The 15,580-nt window shown below is 37.3% G+C and overlaps 1 protein-coding gene across 1 annotated transcript in view; it reads left to right on the top strand.

Moving 5' to 3' along the window:
* The window catches only part of LOC143354188 (metabotropic glutamate receptor 8), a 49,838-nt gene that overhangs the window by 1,281 nt on the left and 32,977 nt on the right, over nt 1–15,580 (top strand). The gene's annotated exons all lie outside the window — the stretch shown is intronic.

The raw sequence follows: 15,580 nt of genomic DNA, 5'->3' as shown, positions 1-15,580 counted from the left end.
TTAAAGTAGACGTAGATTATCGTGGACACGGCTACTAGATTTCCCTGCGTATTAGAATAATTAATATTTCGATTTCACGCGTTTATTAATATTTTCATCTGATTTGGCTGCGTGTAACTAAATTAGGTTTGCAATGAAGTATTTCAATATTACATGTAAATTGATTACAATCATATTAAGATCTTCCATATTATTCGTGTCAAACTAAATCTTTGCGATAAAACTTTGCGAGAGATTATCGGAAAGTTGTGAGTTATAAATTATTTTAAAATATGCGGGTAATAGAAAGCTTCTTCGAAAGGATCGCGTAAAATAAACTCGAAGGAGTTGTAGTTACTATAAAAATGAAATCCTCCAAAACTTTATGGGATGCGAAGGGGGGAGCTTAACATATTCAAATTTTATCGAATAAACTGAATATTGATTTTTAAATGATATCACAGACGTTGAGGAAACGTGGTAATACGTTCCCGGCGTATGTAATACCTGAATTTTAAAGCATGTAACACCATAGCCAATGTTGCTTTATGAACCGTTTTTCGATAACTATGCTTTGGCAAAAATATTTGACACTTTAGCTTTGATAAACGTTACAGCTCATTAACACTAGAACTACCGAACCCTAAGCGTGACATAGACTTATCCCTTTACGATAACAGCAAGATTGAATTTGCTGAGGTTTCATACGATTTTTATGGTAACATGTACTCCAAAGAAGAGATATATTAAAAAATTTCTCGTGAAAACGTTTTCATAGTTTCACTAATCGTGAAAGAAAAAATCATCCACCAGTCATTTTGACTGGTTCGGTAGTTCTAGTGTTAATGTTATAAAAGTTTGCATACGTATTTTTTGCGTACACATTTGGCCACTCTCAATTTCGCTTTCTTTGTTTAATCGATGAACGTTTTCCGTGTTTGATAGAAAATTCATTAAGCAAAGCTTTATTGCTACCTTAAAGTCCTATAAATTACGTAATTGTTTTCCAAATGCGGTGCGATAAGCTTCGCCAATCGCTTTGGAATAGCAATGGATCGCAAGCTACTGTTCACTTCTAATTAATTATAAATTTCGTAACAGCTTGCAATTGAAATTTGATTATATACTCCGTGAACTTTGACGTAAGCGAACGATCGGTAGTTCCGAACTATCGATTCTGGTGGATTCATCTCCCAACTTTACGAATAAAGGATGAACATCCATCGATATGTCAAACGCTACACGTTATGCACCCATAAAACGTAACAGCGATGTCTGAAGGTGACATTGACATTCTTGAGGACATTTCTAAACGATCATGATTCTCAAATTCAATGTTACCCTTCAAGCTTAACGTTAAAAATTTATCTATGAAACAGAGAAGAGTTGTACACATGCTTGTGTACAGGTTGTTAATTTTCACTCGAGTACCTACATTATTTCCGCTACTATTGAAAGTAAAAAAAAATGACTTTTTGAGTTCAACGACCTTGAAGTGACCTTGAAGCCGAAAAAATCAGTTCGAGTTCGAAGCGGAAATAATTTAGGTGCTCGAGGTGATGGCTAAATATTATTGCTATTAAATGTACTGTTGTTTAAATGAAATGTAGTAAACAATTAATTAATCGAGCGCTACAGAATATGCTACGTTGTTTTCAACTACAGAAAATGACTTTCTTTCCGAATATGTGACTTTCTTTCTTCCGTTTTTTTAAGTTTAATTTATTCCCTTATCGTATTTGTGCATCAACTAATCTCTACAGGGCAAATACCTTAAGCATGGATGAATAACGCATTTGTTGAACTACGTCACTTAATTATTTAATGTAGTCATGCGTAAGATATTCTGTTTGGAGATTGTAATTTGCAAATCCACGAAGCTACGTGATTGGAAATTCAGGAAATATAAATAATACTTTGTGTAATCACCAGTTTGCACACGCGTTATATGTATACGTATACACAACATTCATTTACCGATTAATATGCGTTTTTAATTTGAATTTAACATCTCGTAAGTTTCGTTATACATAGAATGCAATGCGAGAGTCTGAATAATTCACGTACCAAGCATACGGTAGTAGAAATAATGTCTCTGTATTCTGTTTCACACGAATAACAGTAGACACGACATTTTTTCAATACATCGATGATCGCTGTATTGCTATTGCACTGTAATTTTCGGTGAAAAAATGTTGAAAAATGCTGAAAAGATATTTCGGTCAGGCACATCCGCGTTTTCTGGAACAGAACAATGCGAGATGAAAATTGCAATCGACTTTACCCCGTCACTAAATGCTATTGCTTCAAAAGGAAAAATTTGTTAGTTGTTTTAATGGATCGACTACGTATATACATCTATACGTTTCGTTGCCACGATAATAACATAAAAGCTATTTTGCATTTTAGCAAAATTGCCTATTTTATAACGTGTCTAACATGATTGCAAATATCGTAAATGTACAAAACTCGCAGTTTGATAATAACATTTCTAATATTACCTAAACCTGTCAGCGGTTTTCTGTTATCGGACAAGAACTTGTTCAACGTTTCCGCCACGCCAAGCGAATTAAAACTTTGCAACTTTTCGAAATGGCGTAACACTGAAAGCAGACCATCTAGGTATCGTATTATGTATAATCTGGAACAACACGAACAATTCGTGTTACACATAAAAGCATGGCGGTCCACAGAACTCTTATTGTATATGTAATATACAGTGTGGTCCAATAATTATTTCCCTTATTTATAATAATAATGCATTATGCGTTGATTTCGCGTAGTAAAAATCAAAGAAATTCGTCTTATTTATTCGCTTAGATATTTTCACAAAATTTCGGGCCCCCGCGACGTATCTCGAAGTTATTCGAATTTGGAGGAAACAGTGTGTTACGGCAAACATGGCTGCTTTAAGCAAACAGTTAATTATGGACACAATGGATTCGTTAACATTGCTATTTTAAACAGACGTTTAACTCGACTCATTGTTAGTTCCACGTGGGTTTGTAAATACGAACAGTTTGTTTACGCTAGTTGTACGTTTCCCGACCTTGAAGATAAATTTACTTGGATTAACATACTCGTATTTTATAAACATATTACAGCACGTTGCCACGCATTATTCGTTATCATATAATCAAATCGATCGGAATAACAATCGGATTTTCTCGACTTGTTTTCCATTCGGCTCACAGAAATTCGTTCGTAAATTATATGTCATAATTTTTTACATACATGCGGATAACATTTAGTTAATTACTTTAAGCAAATGTTCGATATGGAATAGTTAACAAAGCTGAGGCGGAAATTTTCGCTAAGGAAAAAGTATACTACAAACGACCTCAGGAGCCACCTCTTCAAAGGTTTTCCAACATTTTTGGGACACTCTGTATATATTTATCTGTATATCTGTCATCTGGATAACGTTGATACACAACGAGAATGGTATTGTATAGTAATGCAATGCAAGCTGATAGAACAATATATAATTAGGTCGATGGAGAATAGGTAATTTGATATTATCACGAGTGTTAATTACAAATAGGTATAGCACGTCACAGACTAAAACACTTATAATTTGTATCCAATGGTATTCGAGCTTAGTGAATGTTTCAAATTGATTTTCTCGACAACAAAATGTTTTTTGAATTTTTTTACTTAATATTTCTGATGGGACAGTCATCGCATCTGCTTTGGTCACACCATTCGTAAAGGGTTCTGTAAAAAAGGTGTTAGCACACATAATATACTACATATGTCTTTCGCGTGGAATCTTGTACTTGGAACAAAGAAACCGTTGCTTAGCTAGAAGAGGATATATATTCCCAGAGCGCATTTCAAGATCCCTGTGCTGTCTAAAGTGTGGAAGCCACGCTGTTCCAAAGTCGGACCATTGAGAGACAATGATTGAATTTCAGGAATCAAGAGTTCGTGCTTCTCGTACTGTTTGCCTGTTTTTCATCAGAAATGATCAGAAATGACTCTAAGAGATATACAAATTTTCCTGGATATACAAACGATGTTATTGCTTAATTCTCGGTTAAAGGGAACTGCAGAAAAGCGAGGCAGTCGGTAGCTGACTTTTCGAGTCTTCAAGCCTCGCACGATTGAACTTTCGCAAACGTTCGAGTCCCCGCTAAGAGTTCGAAACTTTAGCAAGAGTTGTAAGCTTTTGTGAGTTCGCATACTATTTCCACCGATCTGAACTTCTCGTTATGTGTATACACAGGATGGGTCGCCTAAGACTAGAACTTAAACATATCTTTGTTGCTTTTAAGAGCCAAGGGTAGTCACGTGACTTTTGTAGAGCCAGCAGGTCGGTAACTGCTGCATAATTTCCCTTCACAGCCTTCAGCCACTGACTTAAGATCCGTCTTGGTCTTGATCCGACGGGTCTTAAGTCTCTGACTAAACTTGTCACAGTTTTTGCTCGGTATTATCGATATCACGAATTCTGACGCCAGAAACGTGCTTCAAGTTTTTCGCTCTATTTCGCAGAGAATCAAGACAAAATATAGCTCAATTTCTAGCTGAAGATATTTTCTAGTGCGCGTCACTCTCGATTTCATCCAGAAAACTCATCGAATGGCATAAAAATGCTTGGATTTCTCGGCATGCGCATCGTCAATTTTTGGCCTACTTCTAACGCTTATGTTACCAAATATCTGCGTAATCTCGTCAACTGATAACCAGCGCCCGCCAGACTGAACCTTCCTCTTTCGAACGAGCCCTTTCCCAGCGAAAAATGTTCTCATATAAGGACGAAAAGCTGAGGCATGTGAAACCATTTTCCACCTATTTTTGTTGGTAACCTGGTTACTCTACCTTATCGCGAATCTACGGAGTCTTCGAAAAAGCAAACATTGCGACGAAGAAATTCGTTATCGTTTGACGTGTCATAGTTTTTCAATTGAGAATTAACTATTCGATTTGTCATGTGATACTTGGGGGGATGTTGTTTAATTTCGACAATTCGTCTTTATTGGAAGTATTGTCAGAGTCAATTTGGTTCCTACGACGCGACAGATTTATACGTTGTTTCAGCTGAAATTTGCCCTACTTCGTGTCGGTTAACCAGGCTACGTCAAGCATGAATCATGAAAGAACCAGACGATAAAACATACTTCGAAAACACATTATTCATCGCGATATTGAACTTCGATTACACAAACTTTCTTTCGTTAGTCACCCTAGATCTTAGGTACCGAAAAACAAAGCCAAGCTACTGTTTGTTCCTTCTAGAAAATCGAAAACCGTAATCTGAAAATCGTTAATTTTGGGAATGTTCGGATGTCGAAAATAAGAGCCACCCTAGTGTACGGTGGCTGTTCAAATTTTCGTTGTGCAACAGTACGAGCAGATAAGTTATAAATTGCTAAATAAACGAGAGATCACGGGACGAATTCGTTTCTTGCTACTATCATTCTTTGCGACAGCTGTTTCAAAGTTGATCTGATATTGTCCAACTGGGCCCGGTATAAGTCGCGAATTATGGATAGAACTCTCGAGAATTCGGTTCTAATCGATCCCGTAACTTTTCCAAAGAATTCACGTTTCCTCGAAGAAGTAACAGTCAGTTGTAACAGAGTGTGCAGAGCAGTCTATAAGTCCTCCGCTGATATTAAGCTGTCCAGATTTAATGAAGCATGATCGATGACAAGGCCCGTGCCAATTTATTAGCTCCTTTTGATGGATTCCCGTCTATTTTGAATGTAATCAATAGCTGATGCAATCTCGTCCATTTTACGCGCTGCCAATGAATTGACGCACGCTGTTGAAACTTGTAATTTCCAATGGAATTGTATTTAATATGTTGAAAAGTTCCGAAAATTTCGCTGGCAAAATAAGAAATTCAAGTTTCAAACATTGAATTTTTCTTCATTTAAGCATGCATAATCGAAAAATCGAATTTTCGTTTGTTAAATCCATTTCACTAAAAAAATCTCGGTACGTCGAGACCTCCGGAAGATTTTAACTTGGAATTCGAATTACCGAGGTTCGAGTGTATTATAAAGTGGCAATAATTCTTTTGATCGAGGGGCCAAAAATGGAATAATTGCCGTCACGGCTAAAGTATCGGTTAATGAAAGGATCGATATGGTATTTAGGTTCTTTCATAACCGTAACTTCAGTGAACATTACGATGCCGGTGAAATGTAACAATTAAAATTAATATTCGACGACTGCCCATGCAAAATACTCAAGAAATATATCCGCTGTTGGTTAAATTAATATTGCGCATTAAATTAATATTTCTTGATGAAACGTTGTTCTACAGAAAATGGGATCCATTTAATAATGGTATGAAAAACATTTAAAGACTGATCTTCGTAATCGACGTAATTACAATGAAATAACAAAAAATACTTAAAAATCAAATACTGTTTTTCAAAATTTTTGTTCTACTGCATTTTTGTTTCGAACATCGTCTCGTTAAAATATTAGAAATACCTCGATCATCATTTATGGATTTATGAACCATGTTGTTTGAATGTACGAATTGTTGCTGCAATGAAAGCGTATGTATATATATATGTATACACTTGCTAAAAACGTGTAATAACAATTTAGTCCGTAGGGATGGCATGTTTAATTAATTCGGTAGCATTTCTACCTGATGGATGTTAATTGTCCGACAATGCTATACACGGTGGAATATCTGGTATTAGAACACACGTCGTTTAAAATTGAAATACTTTGTTGTCCGACTGTTTTGCTACCCCCGACAGAAAATACTTTATGAAAATCATGAATATAAGAGTGTATAAAGAATTATTTGGGCTTACATTAAAAATGAAAGATTTTTCAAATTTTCATTATAGGCACAGATGAAAAAATCGAAAAAAATTTCTACTTTTTAGTCTTCCGAATTCCGACCAATGGGAGTTTTTTTGAAAATTTTCTAACATGTCAAGAAACCTCAACTCATTCGGTTCAATTTTAAGAAGATTATGCGATTTTTAAACGCGGTCGAATAGTTTTCGTCAGGGGTAGTACACAGGAATGCCATCAATACATCCTGACCTGTTGTTTGAACTAGTTGGATGTTTGTTGAACAAGTTAAAATGGGTCGAAATGGTAACGGGGAAGGTTTATCCCACGCGTTCAGACGGAAAAGGATAAAGTTCCGTGAAAATCGTTACAGTGTTCGGCAAAGTAGTAGTTTTACGAGCACCCCGCGGAAGAGCAACTCCGAAGTGAGATGACAATAACGTGGACATCCGTAAAAATACTTTTTTTTTGTCTGCGCTTAAAAATTTCGAAAATAAACCGTTTCAATTGCGCATTTATGGCAAAACATGAAACAAAAAAAGGTAAAAGGAATTTTAGGTCCGTGCACGTGTCCGATAAATTTTTTCTCCTATGAACTTACGCAAAAAAAACGACGCGTTCAATGAAGAATAATCCCCCTTAAGGACACAAATGAACGTTTCGTTGGCGCTTCTCTTCGGAAAAAGATTGTAGAATCAGAGACTTATGTCGCTAGGACAAAAGAATGTATCGGAGGATATTCCCAGTTGGTAGGAAAAGCTTTTATAAAAGAAGAAATTGTACATGGCCATTAGACTTTTCCGATAGCGTCGCTCCTGGACTGACGAGGGTACACAGGTGCACAGAATTGTTCTCGCGTTGGGTTACTGAAAACCGATAGATTACTTGCATCGCGAGCTATCAGTCAGATTGTTGCTTTTTTAAGTACTGTCGAGGGTAAACGTTTCGGTTGCTGCATTTCCACTGTTTGTTTTCGGTAAACACCATTTCACCTAACCGTGCCATTGAAACCGTTCGTTGTGTCGTCGTTCCGTACAACGAAAGTATTTTTAAATCTTGCGCTCCTTCGTGCCAAGAACGTGTGTCACAGCCCGGCGCTAGCTAATCAATCATAGTTTATTGTATTCTCGGAAATTCTCTCTCGGTCGAATAAGGCGCGCAAAAATATTGAATACAAAATACGTTGAAAATGTTATTTTTGTCAAATAGAACTAAACAGTTTGGTAAAATGCAATTTGATTTTCATGCGTAACGCGCAAAAAAATTGAAATCGTTCATCTCCCGGAGTGTGCATGTACACACGTTATTCAATTAAAACCAAAATAGGCAGGGGTGTAGAATAAACTTGAGCTGCAAATGCGTAGGAAAATACAATCCACACTTTTCACCGTAACCGATTTGGCCAACGATTAACAACCGACTGCGCGTCCAGGACGCCTCGACCGCAACGTACTGCCGCACGCACACATACACACCCATCAGAGGCGTCGTTTTCCGCGAAAACATAAACGGAACATCCTCGTACTTTCTCCCCTGCCGCTGTCCTCGGTCCGTCATCTGTTTACACTTTTCAGGTACAACATTCGAAAGCGAAGGAGACGCTCAATTTAACACACATGTTTGCCGTATTATGCGATTCTTTCTTCTTGTTGTTTACTTTCGGAAGTTTCCTATGGAGTGTTGACTGTGCACTGACTTGGTTTAAATTCTGTGGCATTAGAACAGTTTGTTGTCGTCGTCCCTCTTCCTCGGTGGAATAAAGTTTTCGGTGGTGGGTAGCAACCCGTTTAAATACCCGTTTCCCTCGGTGGTTCACGCTGACCTTATACATCATTTCAAGAATGGAGTTACGTAGTTCGACCGCGTAACTTGTTAGTTTCACTTCATTGAGATCTTTCTCTAAGAAGTAGATACAGTGCATAAAAAAAAAGTATTAATCGAAACTATTTATTTGTTTCTATGCTGTATCAGTTGTTCGAAGTCTTGAGTTTATAAAACAGCGATAGATAACATTGACACGCTGCTACAGCATAGCTGAGTTATGAAACATCTTGCATAAGAGATATATCGATGCTTTGAGACACGCCATTGCCCAGGAGACCACGTCAAGTTGCTGGAAGGTTCTGCATAATCCTCAGCTGAAAATTCCGCTCGTGCCGTATTATGTATTATGCCATATTGGATGATTGCTGCAAAAGTTCATGACTGATTTGAAAGTAAAACGCAAGCGGTCGCGTTTTGAAATAACAGTTTTATATTAATCGATCGTAATATGGTCACCAGCATTCTTTGCAATCGTTTACCAAGAGGGTTTTTTTTTTCAAAAGAATTATTTAGAAGGGACTGGATCCATGTAAAACGAACGAGGAAGGACACGTAATAAATTTTTCAGTTGAATAGGTTGGGTTGTTATCTGGTCCCATTCCGTAGTCCAATGCAGTCCAATGGGACAATTCGTGTGGAGAACCTTATATGACCTTCCCTTCCATTGCACCCTGAGCACGCATTTTCCGGAAAGGGAGACAGAGTCCCATTTTTCCTGGCGAAAATTCGGCGCCAAACGGACTACGCTCGTACGTGGCTCCGTGACCTAGTCGATGTCACATATAAATTGCGAACTGTCGCATGTCACGAAGAACAACGATTGGTTTACAGAAACTTTCCTGTTTTTGTTTTAGGTCGCATCGCCTGCACGGGTTACGTGTACATGCATACGTGACTGTGAACACTTCATTTTTTTATTATTTTATTATTTTATAATATATACTTTCTCCAGTTTAGTTGTAACAATTACGGCCACTAGCAAAACGTGTGTTTCAATATTTCAAGAGTTTTTCACACATTTCCAATCAATGTTGTTTTTCACGGTATCGACTTATTTCGTTGATTTATATTTTTTCAACAAGTTGTTATTTTACTTTCGTAAAAATTTGTTAATACAAACCAGAGGCAAATGCGAGAACCACGTGAATATTATACCTATATGGTGAGAGTTTCTAGATGGAAGTTTCACGGTATACCAAGCAAAACGTAAATTTATGTGATATTTCCACTAATTGTATTATGCCCTGTGCTATTAATTAGACGCTGACGGCAAATATTTTCACCGCGACAAACCGTTTAAATTTTATATAAAAAAGCTTTTGTAGCTTTCTTGGTTTATGGTTACATTTCATTGAGATACGGTCGACGGGCTGGTATAACAGAATGTTTTTTTTACGTTTCCGAATACGGATAATTGTGTTCCGAGTAAAAATATTCGACATCCAACGACTAGTAATTAAGAGCACGAAATATAATGCATTTAGCTGAAATACCATAAAATTTCACAAGAATTAATACGGTTTCCATGTATATTATTTTTATTGCTCGGTAGTTATTAATTAGTTAGAATGATTAATGTGTCGACTCTCCTTAGCTACATTTACCGAAAATTCATAAATTAAACGTGTAAATACTACTTTCCGCGGAGGTACACGTTAACGTGGACGTTGTTTTGTCGTCCAGTCCCACAAGTATAATTACTATCTTTAGAACATAATGTTTCAGAAGTTGCAAATGAACATGATAGCTTAAATTTTCTGCAGCGGTACTAGTAGTGCTGTGCCGGTTTCTTCATCCAAGTCGCGGTCTGTTATTTCTTCAGTAACTATTTTCTTTTACATTAGCATCCTAGCGGTAATGTTGGCACATCGTTATTTGTGTTTAACAACTCCGCTGGGATGACATTCGGAGCCTCTGCTTCGAATGTGTTATATAATAACAGTAGAACTTATACAACTTTAATATCTCTGGCCACACTAGTTGCTTCCTTCAGCGGCAAAAACTTTGTACATACTTGTACGCCAACTCGCAGAGTTTAAAATAGCAGTTAAAGGCAGGGGAGGGGAGGGAGCACGAATCGAGGGGAAAAAGTTACCCTCTCTCTGCCAGTAAGAGTCACGTGACGTCCCAGTTACGGTCACGTGACCGGGCAAATTAGAGTGGGGGAGCAAATCTTGATCCGGCGACTCCGGTGTTTAGCGAGATTTACCGGTAATAACTCTTGTAACTTTTTATATTGCAAAAAACACATTTAACGGTACAATTTGTTGTGTGTACTAGATGTAGAGAAACAAATTTACTCTAGATAATGTAATGTTTTTGTTCACAAGAAGCACAAGTAACATAATCTGAAAAACAAAAGTTTTTCGTCGTCTCATAAATGAAATATTTCTTGCGAATTAAATGAGTGAGGTAAACATTTTAAATGAGGTAAACATATCAAATATTTACATATCATGACATCGAATTTTTCAGTTACCAAGTTTTCTCGTTGGACCTTCGTATGAAATGCCATTCCATTTGATGTTTCCTTGTAAATTCAAATACGTAAGATAAATGCAACTGGTAAAGCAACGGAAATAATTCCGCGCATATAAAAGGAATTTTACTAAAGTCAGATTCACAAGACTTAGCTGGTGATGGTCATAAAAAGGAATTCCTATTATATCCTTTGTCTACGTTCCCTTTTGAACAATCTCTTCGCTTCAGGCTTCGGGCTTCAGGCTTCACTAACCATTGTCAACGGGCACACGCTCGTAATGCACATATGTAGGGCTTGAAAAAGAAACTTAAAGGATAAATAATGTCTCTTCGAAGTGGTGCGACGAATGCTTCAAATATGTACGCTCATAAATTGTAATACATTCTACTGATTATAAGAGGCATAAGATAACAAAGAGGTGTTGAGGTATAAACATTTATTGTTATTTATACTTATTAATGATAACTAGACTGCGGATCTTCATGCAAAACAAAAAATATTTGCATTGATTGCAAGACAGGAGCGAAATAAAAACATACCAGAATATACCAAAATATACTACAATACAGCTGAATATACCAGAATATACTTGAATATACTAGAATAAAGCAGAATACAATAGAATATACCAGAAAATCTCAGACACTGCTTTAAATTGTGTTTACCTATTTTTGTCATAAATGCATAAAATCCGCAGTCTAATGATTACCGATAGTGCAAAAGATTTTTCGTGTCATTGGAAGTAAGATTTCTGATCCGTACCCAATTTAATTGAAGTATCAAAATTATACATTTTCGTCGACCTTTCTTTCGGAGGTTTTCGTATTTCTCGCTATCTATTTTCCTGTTTCTCACATTTTAATATTGATTTAACAATTGAATCGTTGGCCAGCGTGTAGGGGGCAATTGTCTAATTGCCTCACCTGCCGATCACTTATCCGCACACGCCCCTGTCATTCGCAGATCCGTACATCGAGAATCGCTCCTCCTAGGATCGAGTCATAAATCTAGACAATCATTGACATCACGTTTCACATGGAACACTAATCAAACGTAATATGTAGCTTATCAGATACGTAGGTCCCCTAAACTGCACCTTTATCCTTGATAATAGTCAAGGTTTGACTCATAATAATTAGCCAAGACTCCGTAAATTCGCGATAAGGTAGAGTGACCACGTTACCGACAAAAATAGGTGAAAAATGGTTTCACGTGCCTCAACTATTCGTCTTTGTATGAGAATATTTTGTCGCTGGGAAAGGGCTCATTCGAAAGAGGAAGGTTCAGTCTAGCGCGCGTTGGTCATCAGCTGACGAGATTACGCAGATATTTGGTAATATAAGCGTTAGAAGTAGGCCAAAAATTGGCGATGCGCATGCCGTGGAATCCAAGCATTTTTATGCCATTGGACGAGTTTTCTGGATGAAATCGAGAGTTACCATACCTACCGACAATTGAAAGTTATTGCTCACAGCATTTTTGCGACAACACTGTGCGCTTAAATCGGCTATATAGTCTTTCTATATTTCATGCTGTTCAATTGAAAAAGTATGTATATGTCTCCATGTAAGTACTACTTTACTCTTTCGGGTATTTGGAAGCAACTAGTGTATAATGGGCTAACACGATCACTAGATTTCAAATGGATTTAGCACAGAGAATTACGGATTAGGCATGCATGTATGACATCAACGCCTGTTGCAACAAGCTTGCGCCTGACATATGTAAATTTCTCAAATACCTTTATCGACGACTATATGATTGTAGCTAATCTTCCGAGATCATCTGTTCCTATATATTTTCGGTGAAGTTTTCAGAATGTAAATCTGTTTGAAAAAAATACAAACTAAAACTGTGTAAAATTAAATCAGCCACATGGGCGCATAATTTCACAAAAATGAGACATCGAGAATCATACGACTCGATAGAATTAATCTTTCTCCTGTAGTTGTTTATTTGTTTCTTTTTTTTTTTGAGAAATAAAAACACGATTGACGAGCTGAAAAACAATTTCTCATTAATGAAATCGAGCCCCAATTATGTGAATAGGTAGCGGAAAATTGAGTCTGGCTCGTGAAAAAAGCCGAGGGGTCACTTCAATGATATCATGTTTCACAATTAACGTCATAGAGCAGCGTTCGTGTTAAACTAATGAAACCTGAAATATCTCGAACAGTTTGTGCTTTACTTTAATTAAAAAACACTACGGTCAACTGGTATCACCCTGTATATATGTATAATAGAGTACATATTTACATACATAATATCCAAATATGTTGCATGAACACGTTACTGTGAATTGCAAATTGTATGCATTTATTACAAAACTGAATCGATAAAATGCATACGTAACTATGGAGACATCGGGAACAATTTAACAGCACTATCACGCTATTCTTGTCATATTAAAGTTGTTGATAGAGGAAGTAAATTTCTATTTAATTTCGAATTCGTACGACCGATTAGGAAAATTTTTATTTCGCAGAAAAATTCGCAGCCTAACATATACGCTACTAAAACACGTCGTACGATCGAGATAGAATACACGAATTTCTTTTACAACAATCGGTATTCTCATTTCACTTAGCAGCGGCGAACAACAAAGTTTCGCAGTTGCCAGCATCTGCGGGCAAACAGTACCTCTCCAGGCATTCGGGATGTGTTCTCTTTCTCGTAACAGTAAACGAGTTTCTCCTTTCCTTCATACCGTGCTCGAGACCAACTTAATGAGAAGCACAACAGCTGAAAAAGTATGTTGCTTAGTAGCCATCGTAAAGACGGAGCCTAAATGATTGACCGCAACCACTGTTAACGAAGTCGAATCTTGCGACCCGTACACGAAAGACAATCGAGAAACATTGTTGCCCACGTTTGTTGTTCTCGTTTCTACGGGGCCCTGTTCAGTCATAGCCCCCCCCCCCTTTTCGGTCAACAAAATAAAAATAATTTAAATTAAAAACTTGAGAAAAAATAGATTATACATAGATTTTGGTACTGGAGTTGATTCGCCCCCAAAATTCAGTTATTCATTAGTTCGCGTTTACTTATTTTTGTTACATACTGTATAATCATTAGACATATATATATATACGGTTACAGAAAATTTAAAACCGTTGACTGGTCATCTCGAATTCCTCGTTCTGCCCGCTGTCGGATCGATATGAACGGTTAGCAGGAACCGCGAGCCGCTTCTATTTCACTCGAATGTAAAGGGTATCCAGTGAATTACAAATATTTTCGGAATGTTAACAACGGTATTGTGTTTCTCAGCGTGGAAGATGTAATTGTTGCTAACAATACGGAATAACAGGGCAGATTAATTGTGAAAGTATAAATCCAAGTAACAGAGTAGCTAAATACAATTCTGCTTTTGTTTCCCACGATGTATCTTGTTGTAGAGACGGCTATTGTTAGATCGAGGGTGTTTCTGCAAATGTAAACCTGGATGGTTTACCTTTGGTTCGCGCGGGATGCTTGTATGTACTTTGTTCATGCTTCCCAGTCAAATTAGAAGCTCGTCGAACTTGGACAAAATATCTTTGAAATTTCCCAGACAGCGGTGGTTTCGTTGAGTTTTATGCGAATTTCGTCCTGATCTTGTGATATCGTTACGTGGAAATCTTACCCCTCCAACTTGAAGTATGGTTTACTCTCCGCAAGAGAGCTTAGACCAGTCAGCAAGGTAATCTAGAAGATGATCCTCCTGAAGGATGCTTCTGACGAGGTATGCTTTACATGTGCTTCACTCTTAACACCGCCCGGTAACTCGTCAGTTTTTTGCGAATTGCGACGTCTATCTCGTTGCCATTCTGGCTAAAAGATAAGCAAAATCTCGAATTCTTCGCGCATCTCTTGTCGTTGGAGAATTTACAGTTTCGTTCTCTAGTACGTACCTGACCTATAGAATAAACAGAAATACAAGTACGTATACTGTCAGTCCCAACGTCTGCTAATAAACGGCAGAAAACTGATTCAAGTATTATACCTAATAATATTTTGTAACGATGACAACGCTCGGCCACATTTCGCGAAAAGAAGAAAGGACGTTACCTTATTCGTTGGCCTGGCACGAGAGGCTCCGCCTTGCGCGGCTTATTCAACGGATCTACATAGCTCCGTTGGATTACTACCCATTCCGATCGTTCCGACATCACCTGTCTGATACGCACTTCAAAAGAGTGCAAGAGCTCTGGAAATGCATTGACGACTTACACAAGCGAACCCGCTAGCTTTTCTTCGCGACGGGATTTGTCAGTTGCCCAACAGATGAAAGGAAGTCATCGAAACTAATGCTGAATATCTTCAACCATTGAAATGTATTTCCTTTTTCTGTCAGCTAATGCACAGATCGCCGAAAACATCACTGGTCGAATTAAGCTCTTTCATTTTAATTTATATAATTCATTAATCTCGATGGGAAAAGTTTCATAGCTCCCCAGAGAAAAAGTCCTTCAAATTTGTGAAAGATCAGCCTTGAAAAACTTGAAGAAGAAAAAGATATTTTTGTATCCCCAAAGTTTTAGA

This window comes from Halictus rubicundus, chromosome 5 (assembly GCF_050948215.1).
Source record: "Halictus rubicundus isolate RS-2024b chromosome 5, iyHalRubi1_principal, whole genome shotgun sequence".
In the NCBI taxonomy this organism is placed as follows: Eukaryota; Metazoa; Arthropoda; class Insecta; order Hymenoptera; family Halictidae; genus Halictus; species Halictus rubicundus.
Note: the sequence above shows the minus strand (reverse complement) of the source record. Positions and strands in the feature narration are given on the sequence as shown.